At 37.0% G+C, this 22,589-nt stretch overlaps 1 long non-coding RNA gene across 1 annotated transcript; it reads right to left on the bottom strand.

The window, feature by feature from the left end:
- Nucleotides 1–443: 443 nt before the first annotated feature.
- Nucleotides 444–22,367, bottom strand: LOC120358347. The gene is made up of 3 exons (XR_005575298.1): nt 22,035–22,367; nt 13,758–14,340; nt 444–13,195 (listed from the first exon to the last, which is right to left on the bottom strand). It is a non-coding gene; the product is annotated as an uncharacterized LOC120358347 (long non-coding RNA).
- Between the last annotated feature and the right edge of the window lie 222 nt (nt 22,368–22,589).

Raw genomic sequence — 22,589 nt, 5'->3', positions numbered from 1 at the left:
ATTTTTTAAGATTTTTTTTAGAAAGAATAATAAATAAATTTAATGTCTACCAAAAGGATCTGTTTTATTGATTGTTAATGTGTAAAAAAAATAAATTTTTTAAAACTATTTTGACTTATTGAAATTGACTTTTATTGGGACTGCTTTCAGACCCTTCCAGTCTTAACGCTCTAGAATTCTGTAAATGACAAATGAAAATAAGAAAAATTATCACAAGTCTCTGGAATAATTGTCATTAACGCATGACAGACCGGATTTCAAAATTTTGTAAACATTGAAAAGTTATAGCATTAAAAAAAAAATCGATTTTGTAGACAAATTTTTGGCCTTTAAATAATTATAACAAAAAATTTTTTATAATAAAAAATTTTTATAATGAAAAATTTTTATAATAAAATTTTTATAATAAAAATTTGTTTTAAATAGTTCGACAAATTATATAAAATTGCATTTGACACGAGTGAAAACTTGTTTTATCAAAAAGATTGAAAATTGTTAAAATTATCACGTTAAGACTTGAAAAGCATGGTTCGCAAAACGCGTTTAAAGTTTGACAAAGAAAATGTACGTGAATAATTAGGTTTTCGAGCAATTTTCCGTTTTTGCTCATATTTTAGACACTATAAAGAACAATTTAATGTTAAAAAAAAGTTTGACTTTTCTGAATGTTGAAAAGATGTGTAACCCTTCAAATATTTCATATCAATTGACATAAAAGATTTAATAAGCAACACAACAAACACAGATATAATTGTTTACGTAAATGTAATAATTTTTCATGTACGTCATATGGCAGTTATATTTATGGTTTGCTAAAAATAATAATTTTGCAATGTTAGTTTGAAACTCTGATTTTACACGAATTTTTTTCAACACAATGAAATTATTTGTTATCACATCTATGCAATCATTATCATATACGTACGTTTTGTCGCGTAATCACAGAATAATCGTGTTTTTATTATAAAAATGCAGCCAACAATCCATTATTTCTCATTTAGTTGTGACGATTGATACAACGGCATAAATAAAGCGTAAAACATAAATGTTTTCTTCGGGTCGGTTTGGCGGCGACGCGACGTCACACATTTATATCACTTTTCTAATAATACGTTTTTAATGGCTTCCACCGGCATGCACTTAATTGCTGCCGTTTATCCACCGCTATTATACGAATACTCTCTAATCCGTTTATTACCGTCGGCTTTACTTTACTCTGTACAAAGTGGCCTTCATCGCGGATGGATTAAAGCGAAACTTTCCTTTTATTAAACGCCGAATTAACGTCATCGCCGTAATTTCAATTCGCTGCACTCGCGTGCGGCGCGCCAGATGGGAGAACCGTGTAATTGGAAGCGCGCGCGTTATTGCAATTTGGAATTATTACGACTTACAATTAGTCGATGACCGGCTGCCTTCCCTTTCGTCGCGGCGTTCATTGCCACTGTTGTGATCCCTCAAAATGTCGTGCACGTTCGTCACACGCATAAAACTGAATATTTACTATAGTCAATATATATTCGGATTTATTTTTCACTGTCCCTTTATTGTCGACAGTAAACTGTAACTGCCTGAAATTTCCATAAAAGTTGCATACAGCGCTAATCGTTATATTTCATTCGCCAATCGCCACATTTTTTATTTTCGCATCCTTTTAAACTTTATTACGCGCTCCGAAATGAATTGTCGAACGTTCTTATCTGAGAGGTTCTTATCATCACAGTCGTGGCGCTACTGTAATTGTAACTAATGAGTCTCTCTCTCTCTCTTTTCTTTTGTTTACATCGTTAATTATGAATTAATAGCCCTCGCCGCGGAGTCCCGATGCATATTCGCGTCGTACGCGGTGCCCTTCGACTGACGAAACATTAAACCGGAACAGCCCTAGGAAAACACGAGGGTGCCTGTTAACACGGCGCGAAATTATGCTCGCATCCCCGCACGCAATATTTCACAACACGGTCTAAGCGCATACATGGTATATGCTCCGGCGGTGCACATATACACTCCTACCCGGACCGAGCAGTCACGTAATTCTAAATGCGCTTAACTTGAAAGCGTTTATCTGTAACCGTATTATTACGGCCGGCACCGTAATTCGTTTCGCTGTTTCTCCAAAGAGGATTTACTCGTCCCGAACTGGAAACGTCGGAGCGGAGTCGCGCGTCCACCCGGGAAGTCGGGGACTTTCGGGGTCCGTCCTCCAGCTGCAAGCGCACCATGGAGCGCCATTCGGCATCGAAACTTTCGATACTAATCGCGACGTCGTCGTCCAGACGGCGACGCTCCCTGCGAGATACACGGGAGCGATTATGGTGACAACGGGACGCTCCCTGCGTCGTCGGATTCGATTCTTATCACCCGCGATATCGTTGAGCTCCTTGCCCCACAAGTTCGTCCACCACCCGGCCGCGCGCGACGATTCTCCTTTTCAGTCGAAATCTCACACCATAAATCACACGGATTACAAAGCATCGACTGCCGGAGATTGCAGCTTGTTTTGGGTCCTTGGGGACGAGAACTTTGTATCGCGCGGCCGGGTGGTATAGAAAAATGAAACGTACTTCATGCATTATTCAGATCCTCTTACCAGCCAGCCAGCCAGCCACCGCTGCCACCACCGCCACCACCACCATCTCGTATCCGTAGATAATACGGCCAGGGAAAGGGTGGGCGAGGTCCATGAAAGCGCGCGGTTGGATTTCACTGATTTGTCCCCCGCGTTTCGTTCAGAAAGCCAGAAATTATTTACGCTACGGTCCGCAGTAGACCGATGTCCGAAGTGGCTCCTTCGCCGCCGTCGCCGCAACGAAAGTTCGACGGCCCGGCAACTTTTACGATAGCCCGACGATCGTGCTCATAAAAAAATTCGAGTCTGGCGACTCTCGGAGTGGATAAAAAAGTTTTCGTCGAGCCGGTCGAAAGTTTACAGCCGGCATCGCAATATACGTCCGCCCCGTCCAGGGAGAAACAGAGATAGACAGAGTCTATGGACAGAGCATCACTTTTACTCGATCGCTTCTCTCCTTAAAGAGACGAACTTTACTCGCTCGCACATTAGGACTATCGTACGGAAAAGTTCGCCTCGATTGTTAAGGATCTCGCGTGGTGGTATGGTACGAGGCGAATCGGACAGAAACGAGTACGAACGGACGCATGATGCGCCTTCGAAACGAGAATATTTTTTTTCTTGTTGTTTTTTTATAAACATATTTTTCATGAAAAATACGAATATTTCTGGGATACGGTATTTTTTTATGTGACGCTATGCGCTTTTCGGGTAAAGGTTTGCACAGAGCTGCAACAAATTTTTTTGGAGGCATTGTGTAAATCTGGAATTGTTAAAGATAACGTGCAATGTGGAAAAAAATACTGCAGAACGTACCAGTCAATGCAACCGTCATTGCGTGTGTTTCGCGATATGTGCATAGCTTTACGTCTCTGTAAAAACTGTATTGATAAGTCTGCATTTGGCATCGAATTTGATCACTCAGTCGTTAGCCTACGATAACATACGCTTCCAGATAGAAAAATTTCAACAGCATCGACGTTTCTTGCAAAATGTATTATAGAACGTAGCGCAAAGTAATGGACACTTGCGTACGTGCAATTTCAAATCACGATTTAAATGAGAGAGCGTAAAAAGGAAAAATATAAATTAACGCGCAATGTAATTTGCAAAACGTTCACGAGACAATTGGAAAAACTATGATAAACTGTGTAGATGCAAGAAAGTAATTACTCAGGAAAGGAAATCAAAACGTACTTCATGTCAATTAATTTTTTGCGTTTTACTGCTTATTTTAATTTTCTTCATTTTTAATTATCAGCGCTCCGAATAGTAGATATTGCAATAATCGTGGCATGTGTAGGTGAAATTTTAATATTTAAATGTTATCTACAATTTCAAATGAAAATGCGATAAAACGGAGTTTCGATATAACGAATTATTTGCAGTGCTTGATTCGTAGCCCGCATGATAACTCTACCTATTAATTTTAAATGTGTAAATAAAAAATCAAATTCCTTGTGAGATTGTTCAACTCTCATATTAACATCTACATTTTAATATTAAACTTTAAAAATAAATTACTTGCTTGTGCTCATCTGTTCAAATAAAATAAAAAATATTTCTGCAAGCGTTAAAGCTACAATAATATCGTGTAAAAAACAAAGTCATTTAAGTTTAAGATTTGATTCGTAAAATTATATCGTATCTTTATGACCTAACTTTATATGTGATACGTGACAAGGTTACACATTTCGCTTGAAATTTTATTTTGTTTCATCTCCCTTTCTTTGAGGAAATAATAAAAATGTAAGAAGTTTTTTACACTGATCAATAATGCTTTGAGTCTTGAAATTTTATACAAACAGCCCGCGTGTTACCGTAGAAATATTCATGATACGTTGGATTTGCATTTTTATTTCTGGTAGTTTTGCAAGGACAAAAAGTCTCTTTGCGATTTAAAGAGAAAAAATTTTAGGTTATCATTGAATTATGTCAGATTTTTACACAAGTAATTTACGCTCTTATATTCGTTTAAATTCAGTTTCTTATTGGAAAATATGAACTGTTCACAAGGTACTTGATCAGTAAATCAGTTGAAATGTAATTTTACCACATCAATATCTACGAAAATAAAAAAAAAATTATAGGAAAAACAAGTTAATTAGATAATTATTTCTTACTTTTCAGAAGAAATGAAACCGTTCGAGAGAGTATGAAAGCGTAAATCACGATGGTGGTTCACATCTCGTGAACTATTAATACAATAAAAAAATTGCTTTCCACCAATTTTTTTTTATTTCAAAACACTACAAAATTCTTACTTTAAAACATTTCAAATTAATGATTAACTTTAAGCAAAATGCAAAAGTTCTTTATAACCATTCGTAATAAATCAAAAAGTAAGAAAATCGCGACCTGCTCGATAAAGAACTATCAACTGTTTGGAACTAAGCTCCATTTCTCTTCTGCAGATTCTGCAGTGGGACGCGGTCGTGATCGTCATATCCATCGACACCATTCCCGTCGCCGAGAGTACAACTCTATTAAACTTTCAAAACTCTACGCCGGTGTCGCGCACAATGGCGCGAAGGAACGCGTCGGCTGTGTCAGCAGGCCGCGAAGAATCAGGGTCTCCCTCACCATCTCCACGCCGCTCGTTCCAACTAAACTGTCACATACTTTCCGTATGGGATAAGCTTCAAAAATAGCAAGGAGAACTAACCCTGCACGGGCAAAATGGGAGAAAACCGGGGAGAAGAGATGAGAGTCGAGAGAAGGAGTGTGGGGGTCGCGGGACGAAGAGAAAGGGTAGGAAATGGGAACGACAACGAAGAGGTAGGGGAAAAGATCCGAAGACGGTCTCGGATACCAAGGGACTCGTCGTGTGAGCGTTAGATGAGCATATATATATTTATTGGTGGCTGGCGCCTTAGTGTTGGTTTCGCCTTGGCTTTCGGTCGTTTATAGCGGCAGAGAACACGCGCGTACACTGACACAGCTTTGGGAGCGTACAATAAAGGATCTGTGCCACCCTTAGCGAAGGGTTGCGCCGCGCCGGTGCAGGGGTTGCGCGATTTTATCTCTGGCATTCTTCTGCCAAAGGGGTCTGCGACGAGATCTACCTACATGGCAGCGCGGTTTTTGTGTTTTCTCCGGGATCGTATATGCACACGCGTATACGTACGTGTGTTTGTGTTCGTGCATGCATTCACGTATGTACATACGCGCGCGCATCGCGCACAATAGCGATTCAGTGTCGTTCTGCGACCTTTTAAACAAGCGAAGGAAATCTTGAGACGTACCCTCGGTCCCCGCGTACCGCGCTGCCCGTACGACGCGACAACGTTTGCGAGTTAAGCCCTAATCCTACCCTTCCTACTCTATCTTTCTCTCCTCGTTTTTTTGCCTCGCCATGCCCCTCCGTCTCGTCGTCTATTAACCGGCCTTTTCAATCCTGTCGGCGACATTCTCCTTACAGAGCACAAATATCGCCCGAGCGGATCAACGATTAGATCTCATCTGATTAGACCTGGGAGTCCATTGAGGGCTTAAGGGATGTACACGCGTTCGTTTCCGTGAATTTTGTCGCATTCGTCCGCGCGCCGAGTCGATGGAGATAACAACTAGTCAGGTAGCGAGTGTTTATTGTTTGGGAGCAGTGAACAACAGCAGAGAATGCACTGATGCGATGCCTAGAATTGTACCTTTAATCATTTAGACGATTGTACGCGCGGAGTAACAAGATGTTCACCAGGGGTCTTTTAACCCTACTGTAAGCCTTTTCTTGGAGGGACTTTCCTCGAAAAAAAGAGATGATCCATAATTCCATAATTCTAGAGAGATAAACCTGTCAGAATCTCTATATATAATGAAGGATCTATATGATGGATTGTTATGTTAACATAATATATTAATCATTTCAGACTTAGTGCCCCCGACAATATCTTTCTTCGTTTGTGATATACAGAAAGTATGAAAGAAGAAAAAAAAATGAAAGTATGAAAGATTTGATACTCATGTTTTTTTTATAGATAATATTCGAAATTATAATATTACATTATGAAACATTTTAAGTAAAGTTAAATAAAATAATTGACTTAATTTAGAATTTCGGTTTGTAATATATTATTCATGTGATAGAGTGAAATTTGTCATCTCCTAAATTTCATCAGGTGTTATTGACGCGCTAGCGGATTGTAACCAGCTGCAACCACTTTGCATTCCGATTCTGTGATACTGAAAAGGTTAATATACATATGACACGATATGATGTCCATGAGAGAGAGAGAGAGAGAGAGAGAGAGAGAGAGAGAATATATATATGCGTATTTCTGTTAATGAGTACGCGTGCGTAAGTGCAATATATAATATGAAAAAGCTCTATGCGTATATGTATAAGTGATTTAATAATTAGATCGGCTTATAAAATAATATAAATTATTATGGTAAAATTATACTGAGAAAATATTTCGCTTAATACATTTCTCGGTTACTATAATAATTAAATTGCAAATTAAAAATTATATAATTGTATCAAGTAAAATAATGCATAAATACAAAAAGATTATATTTTTAATTTGTAACGAAAAATAGGAATACTGAAGATGACCTAAAAATGAGGTCGAAACGTCTGTTTCCGTTTTTGAAATAAGAATAATTTCAATGAAATATATTAGCGACAATTAAATAATAATATGTTGTGATACTAGATACGTAAACAAATAAATATATTAGCAATAACGTCTGGCTAGAACTGTATGCTCTTATATTGTATATTGTTTTTAAAATTTAAAAGACTAACAATAAGTATATAATATTAATAAAAAATGTTATCTCTTTGATAGCATTAAAATATATGTATAATTGCAATTAACGTAATTCGGATCGTAGAGATATATGTAAAAAATTAATTTCAACCGCAGATATTTATCTTTTAGGCAAATTTCGACGAAAATAACTCATACCGCTATCCAAAATGTCCCAAAAACCAACGACCGCGGTCATTCGTTCGTTATTTTTTGCAGTATTGCGGCACGTGAGCAAAATGCAATATCTTCGGTCATAAACGATAGAGTACACAACATTCAATTCGCGCCCAAACGATGTATCCCAATTTCCCTACTTTCGCACTGTGCATTAACACCAGCAGTGGACTAACTAGATTCGCATATCTCAAAATGCATTGCTTGCATGTGTTGTAATTCGATGTGATTAACAGCGCCATGTGTTGGTAACTGTACGAACAAGTCGGCAATATTACCCACCTGGCCGTTTTAACCCCATTTCCACCCCTCTCTTTCTCTCTTCCTCTCTCTTCGCTCTCTTCCTCGCCATCTACCTCGCTAGTGTAGATATCCAATGTAGATATCCAATGTACCTCTCTAGTGTAGATATCGTAGATATTGCGATAGCGTGCATACGAAAATTTAATAACAGTCAGGCTGATTTCCGGAGAGTCGGCGTTTAAGGCTACCTCGGTATTTACTAGATAATTTGCGCGAATAGGATGTAGTCCAGAAGACCGTACTATTCTAAATCGTGTTATTCGCAAGTTTTGGCTTAATTTGCGAGCAGCAGATAATTACCGCGCTTCTACTGATATTTACAGTATCAGATTACGCGAGAGGGAAAGCGGAGAATAAATTGTTGCATATATGCAAGCTGCAAAGTTTATAAACTAACAGATATCTTTTCTTCTTTATCAGATTTCCATTTTCTCCACTCGTTATCTAATTTGTTTTCAGTTATTTCTCTTCTATCTGGGATAGGCACATTTTATAGCGCATTGTAAGCTATCATATTTTATTTACGTATATCTGTAGAGGCAATTTCACACAAAGAGATCGAAATAAATGCATGTAGCGTCATAAAAGAATCGTGTGCATTTGCCATGATAAACTTTGGTGCAACTTTATTATCACGTGTATCCTTTTTTTCATTTTTAGTAAAGTTATATTATTTATGGTTATATTATACAAGAAAAATTAACATACGTATACATTGCAATAAAATATAATGTTTTTCTGCAAAATTAATTGAAACTAAAGAATTTCTTGCTAGATATTAACATGTCTTATTAAAAACATAGAAATATATAAATGGAAGAAAATAAATATAATTACAAATGTTGCATTTTCATTGATACGAATGTATATTTTTAGCACAAATAATTACAGAACGTACACGGAAAGAACAATTTTACTCTATAGTATCTAAAAATTTAGATAAAAAAATAATTTTATGTTAGACTTTCAAAATAATTATGTACGACGTTCGAGCATGATGACACTGCTGCAAAAAGTTTTGACATTCTAGCAACCAGCTTAAACGTCCAATATAGATTTTTTAATGGTTCGACACAGTTATTTTTAGATCTGCACTTCAATAAAATTGTTCTTTCCGCGTATTGTTCTATCTGCTTTTACGTACTTTATCGATATTATATAGATTTATGTATTAATTTAATATTTCTTGACGTATTTTACAGATATCAGATTTTTTGGCATCGTACGTGACTACGAGGAAATAGCAATGTGAATGCATCTATATAAAGTACAATGTAAAAAATATGTCATGGATACGCCGTGACATGGGTCGCGCATCCCGCCGACAGGATATGGAATTAGTAAATCGGACCACTTGTGAATCCCGATGAAATACCGATATACATCTATCGTAGTAGGATCAGGGCGAACAATAAGCGCCTGCGATATTCCCGATATTTTTGCAGGTGCTCCTTGCGGCAAAGTAAACACCAGCGCCGGCTCTTAAGAGTACTTAGATCTCGCTTCTCGCAAGTTCCTGCACGTCTCTCGCTCTAGGTACCCACCTACAGAATGCTTTCGAGCCAATGTAGATCCTGTTTAACTTTCTTAAGTCTCAAATTATTGTGGAGGATTTTGTAACTATCTACGACCGGAATATTTCTTCGGCTTTGGAACTCTTTCAAATATTTTTTAACTTTTCATCGCGCGCTACGGCGGTATAACCAACGAAAGAGGGGAAAAAAGCGTTCGCCAAGTCGGAGGAAAATTGCAAGTGGAATCATGTTGCGCGGGAAATGGCGATTTCGCGAGGATTTGCCTCCAGTGTACATAAGCGCATGTCGTAATTCCAAACATATTTACATTAGCTTAACAGCATTCCCGCTCTAACCAAGTAGTTTATAAAGTTGTATGACAAGAGATGATTAAATGAAGAGTTTAGAATTTCAGATGGATACGCAACAACAATCTCTCGTTAGCAGTCGAGACGCGTGCGACAACGTAATGTAATCAAATTTGGGAATTGAAAATCTGAATAAAATAAAATAAAAAAGAAACAACGCCACGCGTGTATAAAATAAAATGAAGTTAATTTATATTATATTTTTTGTAATACTTTTAACATTCAGCGTAGCATCTATTCGCAAAATTTCACATTCACGATCATTTCCCTTCGATGAATCCTGATATAATTCACGACAATTATTAGCTCAATTTCGATAGGAAAAAGTGACAGGGAAAAAGGGGATGTAGGCGAGCGACAACAGCTGGCCAGAGTGGCGTTTAAAGCGTTCACGCGCCCGTACGCATCCAGAATTGGAAAATATGGCGATAATCAGAACGGCGAGGAACGCATTTTGCGAACGATGAAAAATCGAAAGGGCGACGATCGGTTCTGGTGACCGCCATTTCGTCGCACATTACTGCCGAGAATGCACGAACGTAAAAGTGTCGGCGTAACTGGCCGGGCTGGCTCCACACGTGTTCCCGAGTACCTCATTTGAACTCGTCGACATACACACGTGCGCGATCGCGCACGTACGTGCGAAGCTTAGACATTCCTGAACCTTAGAATCGAATGACTTTATAGAACGTATATGGGATTTCCTCGAGAAGTGCTTCACTCCTGCGCTACTTTCAGAAATATCTGCTCCAATTGACGCTCATTGATCATTAGCTCTCGGCTTTTTCTAATAACGACTGATTCATTTCATAAGCCATGACTTGAGGAACGTGATTTTTAATTTTAATGCAATGTAACGCAGTATAAGCATACTTTTTCAATAAAAAAAATTATTGACAAATTAAAATATTTAATCCACTACTTTCAGCACTAAACATTGATTCAAGTATTATTTAGTTACACAGAAAGGTTCAGCAACTTTCTTCTATAACATTCATGTCAACAATTAACATTTTTTAATCAAGAATTAACTAAGCTAACTCAATCGAACTAAACATTTTAGTTTTTCAAAGAAAAATCTTTCCCCGTACAAGTCTAGAATCCCGGGTTTAGTATCCCCAACTTCATCGATATGAGATAATTCTTATTAAAATTCTTTACTCTTCCTTTTGTGCTCCCCAACATGATAAGTTTCTTTTAAGTCCCTCTTTTGGCTTTGTCCTTCCCGCTCCTAGCTTTATACAATTTTAATTAAAAAATATATACGCACGTCGACCCTTGAGTTGCCTTTATTACTTGAACCCCCGTGTAACCTCGCCTTTCAGTTCTAAGCTTCATCATTTACCACTAAATTATTCGCCCCAGCTAATCATGACAAATATGGTATAAATGAGACAAATTATGAGCAATCAATGGATTATCTGGATGAACATATTGGTTTGCCGAAGACATAGTGTAGTAATGCCATAAGTCAATCATCAGATTATTTCAGGAGATTTGAAATCTGTTATTTTCGATCTTATTTTTCTTCTATTTCCTTTCCTCGATATCGGGAATAAAATTTACCCTTTTTCGGAACGGGGACGGCTACGACGACGTCAACGTTTCTTAAGCCGGATCTAGACCATGCGAATGAATGCGAACAAACACGAACGAGCAAATTGTATTCCAATAGAACGTCGTTCGTACTCTTTAAAATAAGTTATTCGTTTGTGCTTGCTCGCGCTCATTTGCCTGGCCTAGATCCGGCTTTACATAAACTGCAAGTCGCGCCGCCGGCGTGCCCGGCGAGTTCTCGTACAGCGGCGCTCAGGAGTTGGAGTTTCGCCATTTAATATACTCTCCCGCGATAAATTTCGTCGTCCAGCAAAAAGTTCGCGGCGATGTACATCTATACATACACGCGCGCGGCCTCGCACATTAAGTAACGCGAGATACACGACGGGAAGAAGGGCGAGATGATGAGCGGGCTTAATGAAGAACAACGCGCTCTCACTCATACGTGAGTGTTTTAGGTTGTCCACCGAGAATACCTAATTTATCCCTCTAATCGTCGACTACAGGTGAAGCCCCGCGTAATTAAACACTTTTATTAATGACCCATACGTCCGACGTAACCTACCGCGCGCCGTTATAACCAATGTATCCCCCGAGTCCTGATTAATCTCATTTTCATGGACAGAACTGACCCCAAGGATACAAGTGCGGGGCCTGGGACAGAGTAGTCTATCGGGGCCTCTGATAAAATCTACGGCCGCGCCAAACTATTTTGGAGGAACTATGCAATAAACACAAGCGTTGCGATAAATACGACTGTGTAAATCCCGTGATTTCGAACGTGACGCAAGTCCGTAATAACAGGAAACCGAGATAGCCGATGAAATATATGTAACAATACAGCACTGGAAATGACGCAGGATCAAAGTTTCTGTTTGAGCATTGTTCCGTTCGAAACTCCATGTGTACTTCAAAAAGAACGTATTTTGGTATCCGAACCACAATTTCAATTCTCGGACTTATAAATATCGTTTTTAAAGCACACTGAACTCCAGTTGTCGAGAATTATTTATTTTTGTACCTTCAAAAAAATATTAAAACTTCTCTATTGTAAGTTACTTAATTTTCCACTGCGTCCCTCTTTCACTTGAAAAGATTTTGATGAGTATTTCTGTGTCGCAACGTCGACATTTAACCTACAACTACAGTCAAATCTGGGTTATACAACTACACCCCCAAACTTTGATAAAGGTTTCAACTGAAATGAAATTTAAAAAGCTGACGTTATTTTAATCTGGTGAATTAATTAAACATTCTGAAACTGAATGATTATTTATTACAAATAAAACAAAAAATAAAATTTGTAAAAGGCTCTCTAAGTAAACAAACAAAGATTTCCTTCTAATTTTCGACAATGTTAATTTTAATATATTTTTTTTCTAAATAATCAAATAATAAATAAATAAATATGCCACACGAGAAAATATTTGCGTAATTGTATGCGATGGGGTACGTTTGTACCTCGCTAGTATAGTCAAAGGTCAAGGGTTAAGATTTACATATTAAAGATTAAATTAATGCGTTATTTACCTCATTTATGCTTTTCCGGTATTCGCAATCACATTATCACTTTTTATACGTAAAAGTTGTCATTGTGCGCGATATGACAATTTACATTTAACATCATTCCAATTATTTTTTCGCAAATTCCGTAATCCGTATTTAAAACCGCTATTAAAACCTTATTTCAAAAGAGTATTTTTCACTAAATTTTGTACAAAATTATTCCGATTATTTTTGTCATATTTCTCTTCATTAATGATATTAATACAATGGTAATTAATGTATAACGGCAATTTAAGGCAATGGATCTATATAAAATATAACACATATTTATCTATAATGTTTATGGAAAGAGAAAGAAAAACAGGAAGCTCCATTACCTCAAATTACAATAAAAAAATATTTAACACTCACCGATACGATGCGCAGCAGCGGAGTTGTAGCACAAATATTAATCTGTAACATATAAATACATCCAAATTACAGCAGCGTAATCCTCCAAAATAATCAATATTTCAAAAAACAATTACCGCGCGTAATGAATTCTTTATTTATCTACCAAATAAGTATTTATATAAAAAACAATTTTAATAATTGGCAAAAAAAGTCTTTCTCAAATATAAACATTTACAAAATCCGATAAATATAATTTCCAGCGAATTATGTAACTTTAACACTAAAAAATGTTAAATATCAATTTAACACGAAATCTTTAAATAACATAATCACGTTATGTTAAATTAACATTTGTATATGTTAAAAATTTAACGCAAAAATTTTTACGAGGACCGATTTTAACATAAATACAAAATATTTTCTACTATGTATTAATACAGTGCAATGTTTAATTTTCGAAGAATGCAGAGGAACTGTAGAGGGGTAGGCTAATATTGGCGACTTTTCTCTACACAATAACGCAAAATAACAAAATTCCGCCATACAATTCACGCATGTTTGGAAACAAATAACAATCAATCCAGCAAGTAACAAATAACTGAGAAATATATGAATTACTCACCCCACCGTTGCTCCGCCGTTGCCAGATACCTCCCTGGCCTCCTCCTCCTCTCTCTCCCTTTGTAGAAGACGTCGTTGCTCCATGGCACACCCACACAACACTACTCACTCGCGAAACAAGGTTAATTAAGTCATGCGCGCGCACTAATAGAGATATTATTAATACGACGATCGCGGCAGTTTTCGCAGCACATCCGACGATGGCTGAAAATCGGCCGAAATATACAATTCGTGCCGAGCACTGGCGCACTTGATTATATCGCGACGAGACCGCGATCCGCACAACATTGCGGCGGCGCTTCGCAAGTTACTTGTACCGATGAATCCGAGAGGAAATTTGAGAATCATCACGCGGCAACTTCACGCACTACCCGCCACCGCGACAACGATGCTACCTACACGATGCTGCACCTGTTGCACTGACTGCACCTTCGCGCACTGCATCTTCCGCACTTTATGTAGCAAATAACGTATGCTCACAGTTTAGCGTTATTGGCGATCGCTGTCTAGTATTGAGACTAAAGTGAATACACGAGTGTCGATTGAAGATGCATCGTGGAACGTATGAGTTTGCTGCAACAGATCTGAAAATAATTATATTGAATCATTAAAAAAATTATATCGTGGACGTTTAAGGAGATGCTGAAATCGTAAATTTTCCCGACTTATGCACATAAGATTTATAATACATACGTATAGTTTACGAAATATCAATACGTCATTACATAATGTTACATTAACGTCATCCGTAAATTTTCGTATAAACCTTTTATATTGAATTAAAAGTCTAAGTCGAGGGGGAAACCGCTGAGGGCAGTAGGTGTACAAATTTTAGGAATTACTAGGCAAAAATTACTGGGCATTACGGGGGCATTACTAGGCATTACTGGGTATTACATACAAATTTTAGGAATTACTAGGCAAAAATTACCGGGCATTATTGGGGTATTACTGGGCATTACTAGGCAGTAGTGTACACAATTTTAATCAGCGGTTTTCCACTCGGTCTAAATCTAATTCAAAAAGCTCTACGTTCTTTCTTTGTATAATCTATATATCTGAAAATTCCAATTTAATAAGTACAAACTGTAGAGCTTTTATATCAAACAAGTATCGTCACGATTTGACAACTCTGGATACCATATTCGTCTAAAAAACTGATTGCATTAATTGGAAATCCGGTAGAATCGACTAATATGTCTATTTGAAACGAATCAGAATTATTGTAGGAAATATCAAATTCCTCAATTAATTTTTGTACAAAATTAAAAAACAGTACTGTCAATATACATTTCTCATTCGCTTTCATCTTCGAATTCAATTTTAAGGACTCGTAAGAGAAATCGTTTTATTAGAATATCACTGAAAAATTTGATAATACTGCATTTTTTATTTTATTGTGTGTGGTTTTCTTTTGATGAAACTACATGTCTGAAAATTCAATTTTATAAGTACAGACCGCAGAGCTTTTATATCAAATAATTATCGTCACGATTTGAACTCTGGGTACCATATTCGTCTAAAAAATAATAAAAAAAAAGATCTGAATTAAAAAACTTTTTTTCGTACTCTGCATAAAGTTCATACTGCAGATGTATTACGTGTATTAATGCGTATACTTTAATTCTGGAATAAGATTTCTAAATCTACAAAAATTGTTATAAAATTATTGCATTTAATCGGCGAAACAGGATTGATTTCAGGATCCCCTTAAGCTGGCTGCTGAAAAATTTTTGCAGTAATATTACCCACATAGCACACGCATTATCTCAGGCTACGTTCCGTTTCACGCATGATGCGCATGATGTATCATTTCATCATTGTTTAATATTTGAAGGAATTACAAGGATAAAATGATGTGCCATGCGCATTATGCGTGAAACGGAACGTAGCCCAAATGACGCATAAACGTCCTTTGAACGTGTTATGGATGTCCCTAGGAGGCTTGTGCTATGTGGGACTGTGCTTAAGCGCCCTACATAATTACTCTGACGATCCGGCGTAATAATTTCTCGATCTGCATTTAGTTAAACTTTTAGATGAAATTTAGGTAAACGCAAATCAGAAAATAATTTTATGCCGCAGTAAAACTGTTCTTTCCGCGAACATCTGACGATCGTTGCTCCGTCGATTGCCCGACAATAAATTCTGCTTGAACGAATCTCGCCGAATATGCACTTTCACGGGTTACTGGCGTACGAATTTATATTACACGATTGACAAATATTAGATTACGTTTGAACACGGGACTAATTTGAACGTACTTACTAATTAAACGCATCGCGAAGCCACTCAACTTGGCATCGATTGGTTCCGTATTAGCGAAATACATACATATCACGACTGACCGAGAAATTCGAAATAGTGATTGGTGAAATACTTCACTCTGATATCGCACGATACTATACGAGTAGAGTTGATCGATAATTAAGACACCGCAAATTGTCTAAAAATAACTAATCGAAATTTAGTACCGCTGGCGCAATGCGTTTCGAGCGCATAAATTGTGAAAAACATATTTATTCTTAACCACTTCACAGTATATTATAACATATGCGCGTAGAAAAAAATAGACGTGCCAATGTGTCTTAATTATCGATCAACTCGACCAATCGCTATTTCGAATTTCTCGATCAGTAACGATATTTCGCTAATATGGAACGGATCTCGATACCAAGTTGAGTGACTTCGCAATGCGTTTAATTAGTAATATAGCACACACAAAGTTTGGAAAAATAAATACTCCAAAATTGTAAAAATTACTAAATCAAAATATATCAGAATTTTGTTATTACAAATAGCAAATAAAGCGATCCTGAAAATCTTTGGATAATCATTTTTATAAAAATTCAATTATTCTTTTGCAAATTTTGATCTATTTAGATTCAGTGATCTCATAAACCGAAATACTAAAATCGTATATACAAAAATCTAAAAAAATTGTTTTTTATACAACGATGGCATGAAAATCTCATTTTCGCCACACTACAAATGTTAATGAACACAAGGATTAATACATCACGCTTTTTCATCACTTAAATTACCTAGTACAGCCACGTTCTTAATTTAAATGTGTTGATACACTTCACGGTCGTAATAACATATCATTTATATTGTGCGATTTGAAAATGTTGCGTAAAATCGAAAAATTTTAACCGACTAGCAAAACACATATAAAAGTAATTTTTAGAATGTTACTCATATTTTTCTGAAGTTAATACTACTCTGAATGAAAACTCATCCACATATGTAATTAAAAACTTTGTAATTAAAAACTTTTAAGAACATTTTTTAGAGTTTTTCTACTTTGTAGGTTATAAAGTGTTAGAATTACTGAATTAATTTTAATATAAAAAAACTTGTTTTATATTACTACAAACTAACAAAATTTTAATAACAAAAACTGTACTTGAATTGGCAGCCGAGTGAAAATTTGGATTTAAAGAAACACTATCCGTGATATCATTCATTTTTTATACAAATTTCTGTAATTTATAGTTTTTTTCTTTCCTTTATCTCCCTTCTTACTTCAAGTAGAGAGTTAAAGCAAGTTTTTTAAGTCATCGATGGATCAATCGCATTATGAGCAAATGCAGCTTTGCTCTAGTCTAAAAGCTCGCGCATAATGCGATTAATCGATGTTGATTAATCGGTGAATTAAAAAGACTCATCTTAGGCTCTTCTATACGCTCACGTGTCACATGAACCACGAGAGTCGGATAATCGCGTGAGCTGATTGAGCATTAATCTTTCATAAGGAACGGATTCGCGTTCTGTTTCGTTACCTATCGCGTCTCGAGAGGCAAAGACGAGACTACGAGCGATGTACGACGGAACCGAGTCTCGGCGTGCGTACGACAACGCGGCGTAAACACAACACAGCATAGGTAACGTAATCGTCGCTGTGTTTGCGTAAGGTATCGCTCACGCGCCGAGACTCGGGTCGGTAGGCCATGTTGTTGTCGTCGCTGATGTCAACAACGAGCGCGCCGAGGTTTGCCACCGTCGACGATTCGACATCGTCATTGAGAGCTGACACGCGCTACGAGACAGACGTACGCCGAATATATATTCTCTCTCCGCTCTCTTCTTCCGTTACAGGTCGGAGATAGATCATTGTTTTATTTTAAATCGATTTTCACGATTCGTGTGTCAACCCTTTCAGTCACAGCATGTCATACATGTGTTAGTTCCTTTTTTTAATTATATCATGTAGTATTTATCAACTATTGGACTTTTTGTTGCTTTCGACTATCTAAAGATGATCTTGACTTTCCAATTTCATTTGTTCAATATTGTTAATGCTTTTGTTGTTGCAAACAAATTAATACACAATGCATGCTACTTTTTTACATTAAATTTTTTACACGAACAACTCTAGATAAACACATATTTCTTTTTAACAAAGTAGATGTTTAAGGAACAAAATGTTTTTTACAGATTTTTTACAGGTCTAATGTTCAACACTCTTTACAACACAATGTTAACAAAGTATAAGTTTCTTATGAATAAATGCAGCTTCGTGCTAACTTGATGAGAAATATATGCGTTATATATTTATGTACAACAGTTTTTAGGATTGTTTAAAATATTTTCTATTAAAATGTATTCGAAATGGCGAGTCTAATATAACAGATATGATGAAACCAACAGGAACATAGTGAAATTACTATTTTATAATAATCAAAAAATGAATTTTTGAATTAATATTTTTTTGTAATCAGTGCGCTCAAAACTCATTTTTCAAATTTGAACGCATCCATTGCGTTCATTGAAAGTAAATCCATTTAATTTTCAAGTATTTTGTAAGCCATATTGGTTCTGCCGTTATAAATTTTTAAAATCTTACAGCGGATTTGAATTCAGCGATCTCAAAAATCTATGATAGTATGCATGATGTGAAAATCCGCCTGCTCTCTGAATTACGTGACTGAAAGGGTTAAACTGTTTCATGTATCAATTTGAGTTTTTTTTTCGCAGGGATACGTCACATTCGGTTCAAACTTCTATCGCAAATATTATGATTTTGTTGCAGGGTGTATTTTCGACGGACCCGTCGCACGAGCTCGCGCTCTTTCACCGCGACGTACGTTAAATACAATGGCGCGTTCGTTTTTCGCCTTCCAGAAATATATTTTTATAATATTTTACGGCCTGACATTGATATTTACTGTCGATCGCGTCATTTATTTATGATTATTGTTCTATAACCTCGGGTGTGCGTCGCGCTCGAGTAATGAATCGTTGTAGATTAAACATCGATGGGCTTTTATATTCTCATTTGCGAGGTAAACCTGCTAGAATAATTTATAATTTACACGACGCGCCATTACGATATTCATTCCGCGTTATTATTTTTCCACGAGCATTCGGGTTTGATCGCTCACGATTGATATAGTAATAAACCGGACGAGTCCAAATATGCCCGCAGTTTGCCTTTGGTTCGCTGCTTCGGTCCGTCCGAATAAAAAAATAACGATATCCATGTTGCAAAATAACAGGTTCATTATACGGTTCATTATACGTTATTTTCTAGATTATAATAAGCTGCCGTAAAATATCGATATCCAATTATCATGTTATACCTAGCGAACGTGACGTTACATAAAATGTTTAATTTAACTATTTACGCCGTCAAACTTTAGTTACATAATTGATATTATACTCCAGTGATGCGCAATCTTTTTTAAACTGAGGATTATTTTCAGATAGGTAAAGTCTTAAAGTTCGCACGCGCATGTATAAATGTATATATGTATTATTATCAGGATTGATTAAGTTAATATATTTCTTTAACTAAATTAAGTTAAAGTTAATGGCTTATAAAATTATTTTAGTTACGTTAAAGGTTACATTAACAAACAATGACTTGTTAACAGTTATGTTAAGATTAAATTTAGTTAAAATAGAAGTTAATTTTGGAAAGCATTATTTATATTTATTAAATTACAAATTCGCAAGTTTTTAAAGTTAGATTACTCGAAATAATTATAACGGATCATCAAACTTAATATTTTATTTGTAAATTAAGTTTATGAATAACAAAGAAATATTGTTTCTTATGTGGAAATGCATTTTTTTTACAATTTTCCTTTTACATAAATAAATTTTTAATTTAGGAAAAAAATTAATAAAGTTAATATGTGTTTAAAAGATAACTAGTTAAAGTTAAAAATTAAATTGTTTAAATTAATTGAGTTAAGTTAAAAGTTAAGTTAAAAATTAATTTTTTAATTAGTTATTACCCTTATTGTTATGAATATACATATATAGTAGACAGATAAAAAATTTATCTTAGTACTAATAAAAAAATAAAGAATGTCAAGCTGATTTATAAAAATTAAACATTTTACAAACTTATTTATTTATGAAACAAACTGCATTTTCAAATTTAAATTCTAAACAATACTTAAAAATGCAAAAATAAAATTGTTTATTTATTTATAACATATAAATTAAAATAAAATTGTATAAATTATTTTCAAAGTAATGAAGACTTACAAATTTCATTATGTTACTTTAGTTTTATAGTTTGCATAAAACTAAGATTGGATAAGTAACTATTTAAATAGTTAAAAGTAAAATAATTTTAACTAGTTATTTTTTAAACAAATTTTAATTCATCAACTTCTTTACTAACAATAAGTTAAAAATTCATCTGTAAAAGAAATAATTATAAAAGAGAAAATACATACATTCTTACCTAGAAAAACAATATTTCTTTATTTCATGTGAACTGTACAAATAACATATTTAATTTGTTGGATAATCTATACTATAATTGGTTTGCCTAATCTAATTTTAAAAACTTGCGAATTTTTTCTATTTAATAAGAATGAAATATTTGTCAAAAGTAACTTTTAATTTTTAACTTAATTTAATCTCAACATAGCTTTTTAATTACGTAACTCTTAACGTAATTAAAAATTAATAATTTTAAATGCCATGAGCTTTAACTTAACGTAGTTAAAAAAATACATATATTACCTTACTCAACCTTGCATAAAATAGAAAATATGTGATTTTATATTTCCGACTATGAGTCGGCGGGGCCACGGGTTGCGCATCACTGTATACTCTATAAGAGACAATAGTTATCCTTTTTTCTTTCTTCTCTCCTCTCCTCTCCTCTGAAAACTTTATACCTCCGGGCGTAATCGGTTTTTCTCCGTTGCATTGGCTTGTCAATCGCATCGACTTCCGTGTCGTCAGTATACCATTTCGCGGTGCAGAGCTCCCGTCTTATTTACGATTATTCCCCGACGCGGTTTCGATTACTTTCCTCGATACTCTCGCGGAAATGACGGTGCACCGCGTGAGTATCGACGGCTGTGGGATCATTTGCCGTACGTTTTCATCGCGGCGGCGCCGCCGCGCGCCGTGTTGGCCGTTGGCAAAGAGGTTATATACATCTCTCTTTGGTCGTTGGTAACGCGCGAAATGCATCGCGATCTACATTCACGCCTCTCTGATCCTGACAAAGTCCCCGCCACGCCGGAACGGACGCGGCGCGTTTGTACTTATTACGTTCCGCGAAAACGACTCTTTACGCATTTACGCGACGCGTTTTGCGGGAGTGCGTTGTTTATCGGGTGTCGGCGCTCGTTTTACGACCGGTCGAACGGAATAGAGTCGCCCCGTGCGCTATCACCCGTGTCCCGGACATTTTCTCTCTCTCTTTCTCTTTTTTCTCTCTCTCTCTCTCTCGTGCTCTGTGGTGTGCCGTCGCCGACGACCGCCGGCGGTACACTGGGTACACGTCGTAACTAACAATCGCGCCGCACTCATTGCCCTGCGCGATTAAGCCCGGGAAAGAGTCCGAGTATATTCCTCTCAAAGTAGCAATAAAGTGCGCGTACAGAGCCGTCGATTGCGGCTTTACGAGCTCTCCCGTACACGCTGAGCGTCTTCGTCAATGGTCGTCATCGCTTAGTAGTTTCGTCGTTGCGCCGCGCCGTGGGAGTTTCCCTCGACATCTCGTCGCAACGTCGAACGGAAGAGTTTGAAACGAACGACGTTCAGGGGAAGGATGATTAACCTCATTCGCGCTCGGTCGTCGTGCGATCGGATTTTAAGATCGAAGGTCGGCGTCGAGCCCCGCAACTCTTCGCCTGTTCGAGGGATCGAGTTCGGCGAACGTCCATAACCAAGTGCGTCGCCAGAAATTGACCGGCGCCGGCGGTGGCGACGATCCGCTTGGATCCATATAAATAAACAATGTGCGCGCGTCTCGCGATCATTCGTGATCGTTTGCGGTGTCGCGAGTGATATTCAGTACCTGTGTGGATACATCCAGCGTCGAGAAGGATCCTTCACGTCCTTCACGGCCACGACGCGTCGATCGACACTGGCGTTCGATGCCTGCCTACTAGTTACGAGAAGTTTGCGTAGTAAGGCGTAGTTGTTGACGTGACGCAAGGTGCCCCCGCGACCGCACTGATTATCGACGCCGCGTCACTAGTTGCTATGTTCACGTTGGAGCGTGCCGCGCATAACCTTGCGACAGTGTGATCTCGTTCGAGCACTCGGCACTATGATTTATTTGTTCGATTCGCGGCTTGTGATGATCGCGATCGATATCGTTCTTCGGGAGGTTTCGCCTCCGAGTAAGTCGTCCGTGTGAAAATTCGCGCAATCGTTTCTGGCGTATTAATCAGCTCGCTCGACGCTTCTCGACGCGCTGTCCGTCGGCACTTGTCGAAGTGACGGCTATGCCGCGTTATTCCGCGTGATTTCGTAGTTTCGCGAGTGTGATGCAGACTGTGATTCGTGAGTGTGATTCACAAGCGCATCGAGGAGGACCGAGGAGGACCGAGGAGGAACACAAGGAGGA

Source organism: Solenopsis invicta, chromosome 8 (assembly GCF_016802725.1).
Source record: "Solenopsis invicta isolate M01_SB chromosome 8, UNIL_Sinv_3.0, whole genome shotgun sequence".
NCBI classification, from domain to species: Eukaryota; Metazoa; Arthropoda; class Insecta; order Hymenoptera; family Formicidae; genus Solenopsis; species Solenopsis invicta.
Note: the sequence above shows the minus strand (reverse complement) of the source record. Positions and strands in the feature narration are given on the sequence as shown.